The 15,841-nt window shown below is 46.3% G+C and overlaps 1 long non-coding RNA gene across 1 annotated transcript in view; it reads right to left on the bottom strand.

Annotated features, from left to right (window-relative positions):
- The window catches only part of LOC118495285, a 49,000-nt gene extending 36,730 nt beyond the window's left edge, over positions 1–12,270 (bottom strand). The window contains exon 1 of the long non-coding RNA XR_004897637.1: positions 12,166–12,270. This is a non-coding gene — a long non-coding RNA (uncharacterized LOC118495285). The remainder of the gene's footprint in view (positions 1–12,165) is intronic.
- Between the last annotated feature and the right edge of the window lie 3,571 nt (positions 12,271–15,841).

The raw sequence follows: 15,841 nt of genomic DNA, 5'->3' as shown, positions 1-15,841 counted from the left end.
ACGCCCGAGTCCCTCCCAGCCACCCAGAGTAGGGGGGGGGAAGGACCCCAGGCAGTGCATATGCAGTGGCACATATCATGATTGTAGGCGTGCATGGCAGTGAGAGAGGATGTGTGATAGCGACAAATATATATATATATATATATATATATATATATATACACATATGTATATACATAGGCTACACATATATGTGGGACGCCGCTCTCCTCTCGGCACCCGGCCCACATACGACGGGGCATCATCCGTCTTGAGTGAGGATAGGACCGAGTGAGTCAGAGAGGGCTCGGACATATCCCGCAAATAGAAACGGATGAAAGGGCATGGGGATGCCCAAGAGGCTGCCGCGCAGATGTCAGCTACTGACATGCCTCTGAACAGAGCTGTTGATGATAGTGCCCTTGTAGAATGTGCCCGGATGCCCTGGGGGGGCTCCGCCCCCTCTGTGTTATAGGCTTGGGTGATAGCTTCACACAGCCAGTGAGACAGACGCTGTTTTGACAGGGCCGCTCCTTGGGAGTGTTCCCTATAGTGTACAAACAGCTGTTGTGTCCGCCTTATGTCCGCCGTGCGTAAAACGTACTGTGATAATGCACGCACCAGGCACAATCGGTGGGAAACCTCCTCCACGTCGTTGTTATGAGGCGGGGGGAAAAAACCCTGGAGGGAAAAATAAAAACCTTCGACCGAAAGGAATTTGTTAAAATTTTCGGTGTGAAAGAAGGGTTAGGCTGTAGGGTGGCTGCGCTCCCGTCCCCTCTAATGGAGAGACAGGACGGTGAAACTGACAGCGCACATAAGTCGCTCACTCGCTTGGCTGACGTCAGGGCAAGGAGAAGCGCCGTTTTTAGGGACAGCAACCTGAGAGAGGCTTGTGCCAAGGGCTCGAAAGAAGGCTTCCCCAGAGCTCGAAGTACCAGGGCCAGATCCCATTGGGGAGTGAGAGAGCGCACGGCGGGTTTTTGTCGTCTGACCCCTTTCAAAAAACGCTTTACTAGGGGGTGCGCAAAAACCGTTCTCTCTCCATAGCCTTCGTGGCAGGATGGAATGGCCGCTGCGTAGGCTTTGACTGTGGACGGAGCCAGGTCGTTACCTACCAATGTTTGGAGATGAGTCAACACGAGAGGCAGGGGACACGATATAGGATCTGTTTCCCTCTCCGTGCACCAGCGCTGGAAAGCGGACCAACGCGTCGCGTAACACGCTGTTGTGGAGGGGGCTCTCGCGCTCTGAATAGTGCGCACCACGGCAGGAGGCAAGCCTAACCTCTGCAAGCGTTCCCGCTCAGCAGCCAGCCCCACAGTCGCTGGGTTATCACCGGGGGGTGGAATATCGCGCCGTCCAGCTGTGACAGGGCGTCCTCGCGCCACGGCAACTGCCAGGGGGGACCCGCCAGCAGCTGGACCAGTGTCGGGAACCAGGATGTGCTCGTGTGCTCCGGCGCCACCAAGATGACCGACAGATTCTCCTCCTGGATGCGTTCCAGGAGACGAGGAATCAGAGGGACCGGGGGAAAAGCGTATAGGAGGGTTCTGGGCCAGGGGTGGTGGGAGAAAGCGTCCACGCCGAGGGGTGGATTGTCCCGTGCGCTCAAGGAAAACCGCAGAGCGCACTGTGTGTTTTCTCGTGAGGCGAACAGATCCACCTCCGCTTTCCCGAACCTGCTCCACAGCTTCTGAACAATAGTGGGATTCAATTTCCACTCGTTGTGAGAGGGCCCTCCCCTCGACATTAGGTCAGCCGCCCGGTTTAGTATTCCGGGGATGTAAACAGCCTTGAGGGACAGCAGGTGACTGTGTGCCCACAGCAGAAGGCTCCTGGCTATTTCCAATAGCCGGGCCGAACGTACGCCGCCCTGGCGATTTATGAACACTGCTGCAGTAACATTGTCTGTCTGTACGACAACATGTCTCCCTGCTACCACCGGGGCAAAGTGTTTCAAAACTTTCAGCACCGTGTACAGCTCCAGGCAGTTTATGTGTGGGAGAGGGGGGGGGTGGCCATTCTCCTCCCACCACCTGTGATTCGCACATTCCTCCCCAGCCAGTGAGGGACGCGTCCGTGTACACTGTCACGTATGACGTCACCTTGCCCAGGGGAACCCCAGCTGACAAGGTCCGGGGGTTCCCCCAATATGACAGGTCCGACTGTAGGGAAGGAGGAATGATCAGCATTCGCCACTTGTGACGTATGGGGTCGAGACGCTGACGGAGGAACCACCTCTGGATTTTTCTCATGTGGAGAAGCCCCAGGGGGACCACCATGTAGCCCGCGGACATCATGCCCAGAAGGCGCATGACGGACAGCGCTGACACCTTTGCGCGTGGCGTGGTGCGCGACAGGAGAGAGAGCAGCGCGTCTTGCCTTGGTGTTGACAGCCTGGCTCTCATAATAATCGAGTTTAGCACTACGGCCAGATAAACTATCGATTGTGCGGGAACCAATGAGCTTTTCTGCCAGTTTATGGCGAAACCCAGTGTCTGCAGGTGCCGCAGAACTGCCACAGTGTGCAGCGCCGCCGTTTCCCGAGAGGGAGCCAGGATGAGCATCAGCAACATCGTCCAAATAAAACAGGACACCGACGCCTTTTTTCCGTAACGGCTGAAGCGCCGTCTCCATACACTTGGAAAAAGTGCGGGGGGCCAGTGAGTAACCGAACGGTAGTCGGTTTTACTGGAAATGAGCCCCACGGAAAAAGAAACGCAGGAATTTCCTGTGTCTGGGAATGATTTGGATGTGAAAGTATGCGTCTTTCAGATCCACCGATGTAAACCATTCTTGGTGGCGCACGCATTCCAACACGTCTGATAGTCAACATGTGGAATGGACGCTCCATGACGCACCGGTTGAACTGGGACAGGTCGAGGATGGGGCGTAACCCGCCTGATTTTTTTGGAGTGAGAAAGTATCGGGAATAAAACCCCTCGTTCTCCTCCCCCGGAGGAACACGGGAAATTGCTCCTTTTGACAGCAGTTCCCGTAGTTCTGACGTCATGGCTTGTCTCCAACACGCCCGCAAAACGAGGCGGGGGGGAGGCGAACTGGAGAGTGTAGCCCCGTGATATCAGTTTTGCTGGGTGGCTCCGGGGGTGGGTTTGACCAGGTGGGAGCCGCCTTCATGGTCCTTCGGCCCTGTGAAACCTGCCGGTCAGGGGCCGGCTGCCGCTGTGGGGGGGCAGGCAGAGGAGCGGAGGTCGAAGCCTGGGAAGGCGCAGCCGCAGCAGAGGCTGTGGGGCGTTTCCTCTTATGGCGGTTGGTGGAGCGGTGGCGCTGCTGATGGGGAGCCGCTTTCCAGGAGCCAAGCCGCCGTAGCCGCTCAGCTTCCTCGGTCGCCTGGTGGAGGTGGGACGTGGCTGTCTGTAAGCGAGGCCCAAATAGACCATCGGGAGCAATGGGGCCGTACAGAAGCTCACGTCTGACCTCCATGGGTAGCTGTGACATGTGGAGCCAGATATTTCGCTGGGCCACAGTCTGCCACGCCTGGATCCTCGACAACGCCACCGTGGTCGCCGTGGTGAGGGTGAGGATAGCGCTCATCGCTTTGCCAATCTCCGTGGCTAGCTCCGGAGGAAGAGCCTCCGGGTTGGTGGCCATGGCGGAGACGGCGGAGGCTAGCAAGGCGATGTTGTTTTGCGCCGCCAAGCCCTGGGCCGCACATTGGTGTGACCGGTCAGTAACCTGGGCGCAAACCTGATCTTGGGGGGAGGGGGGGGTCGGCTTCCGGTGGCCAAAAAAAGTAGCCTTCGGGAGTAGGATTGACGCCAGGCTCTGCTCCAGGGGGGGGGGGCCGAAGGGAAGCCTGCCTCTGTGTCGCCATGAACCCGTGTGAACGGGGCATAGCGAGAGACTGGAGCCCTCAGTTTCCCGGGCTGAGCGAGAGCCTCCTCCACGAATGGCCAAAGCTCCGTGAAGCGCGGCCAGAGTGGGGCCCGTTTGGACGGTGGTTCCTGGGAGTAGACGTCACTGCTCAAGAGGCCGCGAGTGGGGGCTGGAAGCTCCGCCGGGAGCGCTATGCCTCTCTGGTCCCCTGCCTTTTTAATGATGTCCGGCAGGTCCAGAAAAAGAGCCTTGGTGGTGGAGGGTGGAGCCTCCTGTGGCAGAGGGGACGACCGCTGAGGCGGTGCCCCTGGCCATTCAGGAACGGGGAGAGCCGTAGTGGAAAGGCATCAATCCCTGTCTCGTGTTCCAGTTCTCCCAGCGGGGAGGAGGGAAAACCGGAGAGGGAATCGTCATTCGGGGGAGACGAGTCATCGGACCCGTGCCCGTCGAAGACGCCCTCTTCCAGCGGTTCCAGGGCGTCGACGGTGTCACGTCGGTCTGCCCAGCTGCCGTCCCCCTCTCTGTCGACCTCAAAAGCCAGAAAAGCGTCCGCCCGCCGTTGAAGCTCTTTAGAAGGCAGGCGGGCGCAAAAAGGGCAGGAGGCGTAGGAGGTGAGAGCCTTGCTGGCGTGAGAAGCACCGAGGCAGGTCTCGTAGCGGGGGTGGAGATCTGCCGAGAAGATGTAGCCGGTCTCGCAGGAGGGGCAGGAGCGGACGCCACTGGAGCCGGAGGTCTTCATAACCTTCTTCATAACTGATTTGCTGAAGAAAAAGTGGGAGCAGAGCTACTGGTCCGCTCTGTTTATATACAGTATTTGCGGACGTAGTTGAAGCCCGAGCGGCACGCTAGGGCAGGAAATCTCACGAAAACTTGAAAGTAAATGGCGTTCCACCAAACTGGAAGAATCTCGTGTGGATTGGCAAGATAGTCTAAAAAATTATAGGAGGGCCCTCAGAAATGCCAGATCAGACTACTACTCAATACTAATAGAAGAAAATAAGAACAACCCAAGGTTTCTTTTCAGCACTGTAGCCAGGCTGACAAAGAGTCATAGCTCTGTTGAGCCATCTATTCCTATAGCTCTGAGCAGTGATGACTTCATGACCTTTTTTAATGATAAAATTATAACATTAGAGAAGAAATTCATCACCTTCTGCCCACAGCTTCTAACGGCTCACCATTGGACGCAGGAGGGCTAGAGAGAACGATAAGACCTGATACTTATTTAGACGGCTTTTATCCTTTAGACCTCCAACAATTAATGTTAAGGGTCTCTTCAGCTAAGCCAACTACCTGTCTCTTAGACCCCATTCCAACGAGGCTACTTAAAGAAGCACTACCCGTGGTCAATACCACATTACTAGATACGATCAATATGTCCTTATTAACGGGTCACGTACCGCAGTCTTTTAAAGTAGCTGTGATAAAACCTATTCTGAAAAAACCCACCCTCGACCCTGAGGTCTTAGCCAACTATAGACCTATATCTAACCTCCCGTTTCTCTCCAAAATCCTTGAGAAGGTAGTCGCTAATCAATTGTGTGACTTTCTGCATAGAAATAGTCTATTTGAAGACTTTCAGTCAGGATTTAGAATGCATCATAGCACAGAGACGGCACTGGTGAAAATCACTAACAACCTTCTAACTGCTGCTGACAAAGGACTTGTCTCCATACTTGTCTTATTAGATCTTAGTGCTGCATTCGACACTATTGACCATACCATCCTCTTACAGAGACTGGAACATTTAGTTGGCATTAAAGGAATCGCACTAAGCTGGTTTAAGTCCTATTTTTCTGAGCGATCCCAATTTGTTAATATTAACGATAAACCATCCAAATACGCTAAAGTTAGCCATGGCGTTCCTCAAGGCTCAGTGCTTGGACCAATTCTATTCTCTTTATATATGCTTCCTCTAGGCAATATTATTAGGAAACACTCAATTAACTTTCACTGTTACGCAGACGACACCCAATTATATCTGTCAATTAAGCCAGACGAAAGCGGTCAGTTAGCTAAACTTCAAGCGTGCATTAAAGATATAAAATCCTGGATGACCCACAATTTTCTGATGTTAAACTAAACAAAACGGAAGTTATTGTGCTGGGACCCAAGCACCACCGAACTTCATTATCTAAAGATATAGCTACCCTAGATGGTATTGCCCAGGCCTCCAGCACTACTGTCAGAAATCTAGGAATCATTTTTGACCAGGATCTATCCTTTAACGCCCACTTAAAACAAACCTCAAGAACAGCCTTTTTCCATCTTCGTAACATTGCCAAAATCAGGAACATCCTCTCGCAAAACGATGCTGAAAAACTAGTCCATGCATTCGTTACTTCCCGGCTGGACTACTGTAATTCTTTACTATCAGGCTGCTCAAATAAGTCCCTCAAGACCCTCCAGCTGATCCAGAATGCTGCAGCGCGTGTTCTGACAAGAACTAACAAAAGAGATCACATTTCTCCTGTATTAGCTTCTCTGCATTGGCTTTCTGTAAAATCCAGGATTGAATTTAAAATCCTTCTCCTGACTTACAAAGCACTAAATGGTCAAGCACCATCATACATAGAAGAGCTTTTAGTACCTTATTGTCCCACTAGAGCATTGCGCTCCCAGAACTCAGAGCTACTTGTGGTTCCTAGAGTCTCTAAAAGTAGAATGGGAGCCAGAGCCTTCAGCTACCAGGCTCCTCTCCTGTGGAACCAGCTCCCAACTTGGGTTCGGGGGGCTGACACCGTTGCCACATTTAAGAATAAACTGAAAACCATCATCTTTGATAAAGCTTATAGTTAGGGAGTGAGGAGTTGCAGCATAGTAGAGTAGAGTAGAGGGAGGCAGGAAGTACAAGCCCGTTCCGGCAGGGGAGAGTACGAGCCCGGTCCAGGGCCCTTCTCTTTAGCCTGCCTCTCTTAGTTATGCTATTATAACCCTAGACTGCTGTGGGAAGCTCCTTCCAAGGACACAATGAGCCGCTCCCTCTTCTCTCTTTTCACTTGTCTCCTTTTGTGTGCATCTTAGTCCCAGAAATGCCTGTTACTAACCTAGCTCTGGGGAGTTTTCTCCCCGGAGTCCCTTTGCTTCTTCTTCACCCAGAACATCGCCTTGGAATTGGGTGGCACCTACACCGGGGTCCTGGGTGCAGCTGACGCTATGGACTTACTACACCCTGCTACGCTCTGCGATTCCCCGCAGTGTCCGACTGCATCCAACCGCGTCCACCCAGGCTGCTGTGCCACACTACACCCCGTAACGATTTGATACTATAAATAAAATTGAATTGAATTGAATTGAATTGAATTGAATTGAAAGAAAATCTTCATGACTGCGCATGCGCGAAGGGATAAACCCAATAGCGTGGCTTAGAGGGCGAAGCCTATACGAAATAGAACAGGGACATGTAAGTAGTTCTATACAATTTATTTTGTAGATTAGGGTGAATTTGTGTGTGTTGTAACAGTGTTTTGCCATTGAGAACGAGCTAGCATGCTAGCGCTTGCATGCTAACGGTTAGCCCCCTAGGCCCCTTGTTTCGGCTAGTGACTTAGAAAGCCGTGCAGATTTTGAACAGCTCACCCGGAAACTGAAGGCAGGACACATTCAGAAACCCGTATCTCACTCAAAACAGCATGGATGGCTTTTTTTCAAAGTTTGTATGCGTGTGGAAGCACCAGAGACACAAAATAACACCCCAAATCCCAGAAAAAGATTTTTTCATAATATGGGCACTTTAAAACCTCTTTGAGACCTTTTTTGTTTAACCAGAAACAGCTCTGAAGTTGCTAGCGCTAAACCCACCAGACTTCATTTAAAAAAGTAAATATACTTATATATGTATGTATAGAGCCAACGTATTTTCACATGTAAATCAGTAAACTATGTGTTTATCTCAACCAAAACTAGAGTTGTGATGGTTGGAAAAGTGGAAAGACGACCCACAACGGCTTTTCATAGTGTTAGGGTTAGGACTTTGAATGAAGTGTATTTTACGATGCTAGAATTTTTGTTTATTTACATGGACTCTGGTGGGTTTAGCGAACGCAATTTCCGATTGTTTTTATGTTTTAAAAAAGGATCTACTCTTTAACAGAAAGGTCGCCCTGCTTAGAAATCATTTCCATAATGTTGTCAGACACTTAGAATATTAATCTGAGCCTGTCAGTGGCAAAACGAGCACTTTTGTGAAGGCAAATACAAGCTTTACAATTGCCCCATAACTTACATTGTAGCCTGTTTCGCCACTGCTGGTTGCAGCAATCTTGCTTAATACTGGACCAATTTCAAAGATTGTTGTTCTCATCAGTCACTTAGACATAAAGACATAGGAAAATAATAGGGTCCAGGTTGAAAAAAACGGTAGTTACCCTTTAAAGACTCTCCTCAGACTGTTGTATGGTCCACAGAAATGCCTTCGGCTATGCATTTTCTGCCGCTCACGATTTTGGAAAGATGTGGCAGTTAAGATGATTTGTTTCTGCTGCTAGTTAACCTATTCTTCACAGTGCTCTGGTGACTGACCTCTTACATGCTGTAACATTGCCTGGTATTGTAAAGACCGAGTGTCACTGTGCTTCTGGTAGGGAGGAGGCTAGAGGAAATGCATATGCAGACACTGTGGCTAGGCATGCTACTGCCCATTATCCTTATGCTCCATTTCTGCCAAAACAGTAGGTGACTTCTTTTGTTGTGCTACAGGCGGGTTACCAGGATAACACCATTGATCTCAAAATACAATCCCAGGCTAGGGATGCTGACATTCCGTATTGGCACTCTAAATGTGTTTTGAATCCCTCTGAAGATGGTTTGTTGCGTTGCTCTGAAGGCCGATTGGCCCTGGCACAGTGTATTTGACCTATTCTTGTATTATTATTAAACACTATTTCCATGGTGTTTCTCATGTCGGACAAAGGGTGGGTAATAGCACTCTTTAAATAACATTTTTGTATTCCTAAAGTTTCAGCGACAGTGAAGCTTATTTTGTCATGCGTGTCATGCAAGGAAAAGATGACTAAAGCTATGATAGAGACAGGTTAGTTAGTATGCAATGGACTACTGCTTGTTTTTAACATAGCCTGAACTAATTGATCATGATCTTATAATGGAATAGAAGAGGGCGACTGTTATTAATGTTATATTCCATTCTGTAAAAAAAAAAAAAAAAAGATTGTGGTGCATGTGGCTATAATTGGTCGAACTGTTCAGCAACTCTCCATTTAAAAATGAAGTCTGGTCTGGTTGTATTTTCTCTATTTGGTTATGTTTGCCATAAATGTATTGTGGGTGGAGGAGCCTAAGAACAGAGCCTATTAATAATTCTGTGGAGGGCCTTGCTTTTTTTATAAAAGTGATTTAGCCTCACAGTAATTGTCATCCCTTAATCCTTTAAGTGCCCATCTAGTGATTAAAGCTACTTGATTAGTGGTGATAAGATAAAATAGGCTTTTATTGTCTCCCTTAGGATATATTTGTCTTGGGCATTCAAGAGAACACATGTGACGGCATACAGCCTTTATGTGTCATGTCTCGCCCTGCATGCATGGCTTGGACATGGGACTACATGTCCCTACATGTTTGCTGTGTGGTAATTTTGTTAATCGCATATTCAAATTAGTTTATTAGGATAAACCCCTTGAGATGTATCATCTCCCAGTAGGTTTTTCACATACAAGGAATTTTCCTTGGTGTTTTTCACCTCTTAAACAGAGAAAACAAAAGATATCTAACAAACTGCAAAAGACAAACATAAACATAGAATAGAAAATATTACAATACACACAATACATCTGTTTTAAAATGAAAGAGCTGTACAGTTTGTGCAGGAATGTGCAAAATATTGAGCACGACAGTATGAAATATAAAGAATATGTAAAGTACAGAGGTAATGGTCCAAAAGATGCGCGTTAATGTAATGCATAGACATATGTGGAAGCTTTACGTTAACGTAACGTGTAGTGGGGGTGGGGAATACGTGTCAGACCATGCAACATAGCACAAAATGGAAAAAATAATTCCCCTCAAACTGAAATTTGGCAAAAGGCGCCCTCTTCTAGACGGGACTACTAATAAAGCAGAGCCATGCACCTTCAGACCCATACTACAATATTTGAAGTCTTAAACCAAGTTCAGATCACAGATTTGCGCTGAGAGGAAACTGTTTTAAAGGGGTGATAGAATGCAAAACCGATTTTACCTTGTCATAGTTGAATGACGACAGTTTGCTGGTTAAATAGGACATACATAGAACCTCAAAATCCCATTGACACCTCTTTCCTCTGCAAATCTCACAATTTGAAACTGCCTCTGAAAACGGGCAAATCCCAATGAACCACCGAGTTCTGAACAGGTCGCGCAGATCTCAGAAATTGTATACATTGTTCGTCTGCTATTTCATCACTAAATTCACTTCTGAGACTTTGTATGCAAGAAATTAACTACGTAGAGGTCAAATATGTGCCGTTTTACGAAAATTGATGGCTAATTGCAAATTTTGTCCGACTGTGTCGGAGTTCAGCGGCCAGTGCTGCCCGGGTTGCTGCCTCGCCGCCCGGCCTGTCCTCCTTCACCTGGTCCTCTGTGAGCTAGATGGAGCTCAGTCACGACCTGCAGCCTGCGGTGCTCCATACTCGCACAAAGTCACCATTTCTGTGGGTTACTGGACTACCAAACGCCGCTGCCCTGACAGAGCTCCAGGGCCTGCAGCTCGCTGCTCTCCCTCCCCTCTTCCTGCTAAATGGCCAGTGTATGTGAGGGAGAGCGCGGTCAGCGAGCTTGTTACGCCCGCAATCTCTTACCACAGGTTCCAGTTAATCTTATAATGGATATGTGTGTTGAGTTATTTAAACAATCAGGGAAATAAACTTCTCTTGTCCGCGAGTCTCATTGATAGAGCCCGCGGTGAGCTGGATGGAGCTCTATCAATGAGAGCTAGCTAGCCTCCTCCTAACGAGACCTCTGAAATTCACAAAAATGCATTAAATTGAAATCAGAAAAAGTGTTAGCTAAGCTTTGTAAGACCTTAGGGTAGCTGTGATGTACATGCCGTGACGAAATTCAAAGTGTAAATATACTATAGTTATGCCGAAAGTGTAGCGGCGATCTTTTCAGGATTGAATGGGACACATAGCCTAGCTAGCAGCTCCTCCTAACGAGGGTCCTCAAATTCACAAAAATGCCTTAAATTGAAATCGGACAAAAGTGTTAGCTTTGTAAGACTTTAGGGTAGCTGTGATATACATGCCGTGACGAAATTCCAACTGTAAATATACTATAGTTATGCCGAAAGTGTACCCGGGGTCTGTGAAAGGACAGGCCGGGCGGCGAGGCAGCAACTCAGGCAGCACCGGCCGTCGTCACGAAGCTCATGAACTCCGACACATCGGGCAAAATTTTTAATTGGCCATCAATTTTCATAAAACGGCACATATTTGACCTTTTACATAGTTGATTTCTCAGTCTCAGAAGTGAATTTAGTAATGAAATAGCAGACAAACAATGTATAACATTGCAGTGTCTGAACTATGAGACCTGCTGTCTCGTCTCCACTGTATGTGTATGTGGTTCGCTCAACCAATCAGCGCGCAGCTCATCTTTTTTTTTTTTTTTTTTTTTTTATCATTAATATTTTTGACAGACAATAGCCTACTACATATGTCACCATCACAACTTACAAGACATATATATCATCCACTGTCCCGTTTTAAGAATACAGAAAGAAGAAAAGAAAAAACAACATCATGTGCCTTACATTACATTATTCTACCAGTCAAACGCTGAAGCACCCCTAAAAATAGCTACGTAGGCTAAAAAGTAGCTAAGTAGGCTACAGGTGTAGTATTTGTGGAACCAATCTGTGGTTCCCTGATCACAATGATGGCAATCATATCTGAATTAGCCTACCTTATTCACCACATAGTCCAATTTTGTTGCGCAACGTTAGACAAAATTGCTAACTGTAGGCAAATGTAGTTTAGGAGTAGCCTACAACAAGGTTTTAAAGAATGCTATTAATAGCCTGCCGTAACGGCTTGAGCACCGCTAAAAATAGCCTAGCGTCACCGCTGCAGTTACCTCCCTACCAGACACTTTCTTATTTTTAACTGTCAATGCCAATGAAAAATAAATAATTCGACCTGACGGATCATCAGACTCATTCATATCAGAACTGAAACACTGGAACAACAAACCCTGACTCACAGTCTGTTTCCCCATAGATGGATATACGTTTCTTTTTTTAAAGAAAACAGCCAGGTTCAGGTGTAGTATAAGATAAGCCTTTAACATTATCCCACTACACTGAACAGCAACCCCATATTCACATATGTTATAAATAGGTGAATGTATAACCTTTGGTAGCCACACGATACATTCTCTGTTGATTAGTTGATTACATTTGCCTTCTGGTTGACAGCACAAAGGAGTGAGGAGAATAGAGAGGGAGAAGGGCAGAGAGCAATGACAAAATGGCTAGGTAGCCTATAAGACATACAGTAGGACTACTGTGTTTTGTTTTCTCTTTTATTTGAAGATTATTTTCTAGTTGATTACAAAATGTTTTGTATGTGATTGTCAGTGATACAACGGAGGGAGTGGGATAGAGGGTGAGGAGGATGGAGAGAGAGAGCAGGATGGAGAGAGAGTGGACAAAGAGAGGGACCTGGAAGAACCAGGTGAGAAAGTGGACATATATTGTATGGGCAAAAACACTTAAAACACTTAAAATATTCCATTCACATTATAATTACATATGCATTTCATGGAAGACTTTTTTTTTTTGCTATATACATCCTATTCCTATATTGCATAATATTGTTTTGTGGCTCATCATTAAAGTTGGTCTTCTCAGAGTTATTGATGTCTTACTTATCATATAATGTAGTTGTTGTATTAAAGTAAATGCTTTTATTATCAGGCCCAGGCTCTTAAGAAAAATAGATGTTGGATATTCCCCATCTGGTTCAGAGGCATTATTAGATTAGATTGTTCATCATTTAGCTGTATAATATCAGTTTCTATCAATGATGTAAATGAAAAAGTTGAAAATTAACAGCAGAAAAAACATGAATAATCCTGTCTAAAAATATGTTAAGACTTATTTTACCAGTTCAAGGTATGTGCAGGGGCGTAGCTCAAAATTCTGGGCCCTGTAGAAAGGCATTTTCTATGGGCCCCTCCCTGCATCCACAGCTATTTATTCTAGCATCTTTTTGTACTCAGTCCCCTTTTTCCCCCCAGTCCGACGTCCCTGGGTATGTGCTGCAATAATCATGCTTTGTAGTTGCCATCTTTTTTCACAGCAGATGCCTTGTATCTGTTGATAGTTTGTCATAATTGCATGTCTCAATCTGTCGATTTCTTTCCCCAAAACTCACCAGAAGTCATGATTTAAGCGGTTAAAAAAAAATAATAATCGTACGGGGGCATGCCCGCGGACCGCACTAGCTTAACTGCTATCAACTGCTCATTAGGGGCTGAGCCCCCCCAAAGGTCAGATCCTAGAATCGCCCCTGATTCAGACAGACAACCCCTCTATTGCCATCAGGAAGGAGCCCCAGACTTGATTAAAGATATCTTCTCTCCCCATTACTCTATAAGTGACTCGCTCATACGTAGCCATTCTTGTCACTTGTTCAGTCCATTCCCTAAAGCAGCACAGAGTAGATGACTTCCAGTGCCTCAGAATTATTCTACATCCTGTTGTAGTAGCCAGGCGTATCCATAGTCTTTGTCTTCCGGTCAGAGTGTTATTGTCTGGCAGCAGAAGCTGGGGTCTTGGTGAGTTGTAATCCAAATAGATCATTCAAGAGGGTAACAATCCTATAGCGCGCAGCTCATCTAAACATTCATGAGCATACCATATTTGGAAGAAAAGCTCTCGTTCCAAATAGGGCCAAAACACAGGGATGCATTAGGACCCATAGAATAGCACCCGGGCCATTTTCAGCCCAACCAATGTTACATACCCTATTAGGAGACCTTAAGGAACAGTGTAAAATACCCTATATAATCATTCTATCACCCCTTTGAAACTCTGCAGGGAGAAGTTGCAGTGGTTTAAACTGGCCCGTCTCAGCTTGACTGAAGCCAGCTAATGATGTCACCTGCAGCTCAACTTCTCAAGTCAGTTACAAACTGGTCAAATGGCAGAGACAGAGGCTCATACGTGCGAGAGAGCAGCGGTTGTCAAGCGAGCTAGAGTGAATGAGTGAATGAATGAAAAAGAGGGAGCAGTGTTAAAACAAAGCAATGAATCGGTGAAATAACATCACTTTTCACACTGCAGTTATGCAAGCGCACTAAAGATCTATACATGACAAAACTACGTCCTGCCGTCATCACATACGTGAGCTGAGTCTCCAGATACTTATAATTGATTGGTTTGTAGACGGGCTTCTGTCCTCTCGTATCCTCTCTCTGTGTCGGAGTTTTTTCAACTGACTGCTGCTCTCCCCTTCTGCTGCGGCTCTTTTGGTTTTGTTGTGATGTTGAGAAGCAAGACACGGGAACTTTCTTTCTAGAGCATTTATTCAGAGACAAATGGAAACCTACACTGTACATTTACTACCACTTAACAACTAAACTGCTGATGTATTCTCTGCTCTGATAGCCGACAGCTGTCTGCTCTGAACGCATTCACCGTCACACACTCTCTCATGTAGCCTACACACTAAGCACCGAGCTATTCCTTAAAGGAGCTTCCCCGGTCTTGTAACACAAGGAGAGCCTGCCAGAGTTTCTTGTATTTGGTCCGAAAGTCCGAATCATCCAAAAAATGCTTTCACACTATAAACGAACCGGACCATGGTTCAGTTTGGTCCGGACCGAGACCACCTCTTTTTATCGGACCAAAATTTTGTCTTTTGATCTGGACCGTGGTCCAGGGGAGGTTTCACACCTGTAATTTTGGTTTGGATCAAACTAAAAAGTCCGAAAGTCCGGACCAAATAAGGTATGTGTGAAAACGCCCTTAAAGTCTTTAAAAAATAGTCAGGTGCCCATATGGACATCCCTTTCTAATGCTATTGAATGTAAATGGTAAAGGACAAAATCTACTGTCTGTGCAAACATGTCACAAAATTTCCACTGTTTATCAGTCTGCTTCAGCCAAATCAATTAGATATCTTCCAAAATTAGTCTTTTTTAATAAAAAAAAAGTTCCTTCTTTGTGTTAATGTCTGTCCAGCGCAGCTCAGCAAGAAAACACTGTATGGAAAAATGCAAAGAAATAATTCTGTTTGTGGATTTAGTGCTCCATCACTTACACTGGAAACACATTAGGAAGAGATCTCTTACTGGCCAGTACAGGGGGAATGATTGCAGAAAGCAAAACATGTTTTAATCTTCATGTGGGCACCTGACTACTGTTTTACTGTTTTTGACTTTGACAATTGTGAACCTGTCCTTTAAATTTGTAGAGGCCAGTTGACCTAAAGTAAGCCTGACGCTTCTGCAGCTCCTGGAGTTTTGGGCCCCTAGGGCTGTTACCTGCTTCCGCCCAGCTGGTAGTCCAGCCACATGCCTGCATGCAAGGACACAGATTTTGAGCCAAAATATCTGTTTTAGCTTGAATGTCCTCCAGATGTGCAAAGAGACACCTTGACTAAATAATTCAAATCAAAGGCCTAAATATAGAAAACCCCAAATATTGTATGAAGGCTGATCCAAAGAATTTAATTTCAAAATACTCAGGAGTACTTCAGTGGAGACGGAGTTGTGTCCTCTGGTAGAAGGTATCACAATTTCACACTACAGCAGCAGTTTAATGGAGGCTGCAAAATACTTTTAGATTTTTAGCATCTAGTTTGCAAAGTAATTATAGAACGAAAACAGCCTTATCTGTAACCTAGCTACATTTAATGTAAGTCTGTATTCTTTATTTGTCCTTTTGGTTTACATACATGAATGCCAATTAGGAGTGTTCCCAACCTACTTAATGGAGAGCAACAATTTTTGTAGGGTCATCATTAGAAATGTCCCATTTCACATACAAATTGTCATGTGAGCAATTTTTTATATTAAAATA

The sequence above is a fragment of the Sander lucioperca genome, chromosome 6 (genome assembly GCF_008315115.2).
Source record: "Sander lucioperca isolate FBNREF2018 chromosome 6, SLUC_FBN_1.2, whole genome shotgun sequence".
In the NCBI taxonomy this organism is placed as follows: Eukaryota; Metazoa; Chordata; class Actinopteri; order Perciformes; family Percidae; genus Sander; species Sander lucioperca.
Note: the sequence above shows the minus strand (reverse complement) of the source record. Positions and strands in the feature narration are given on the sequence as shown.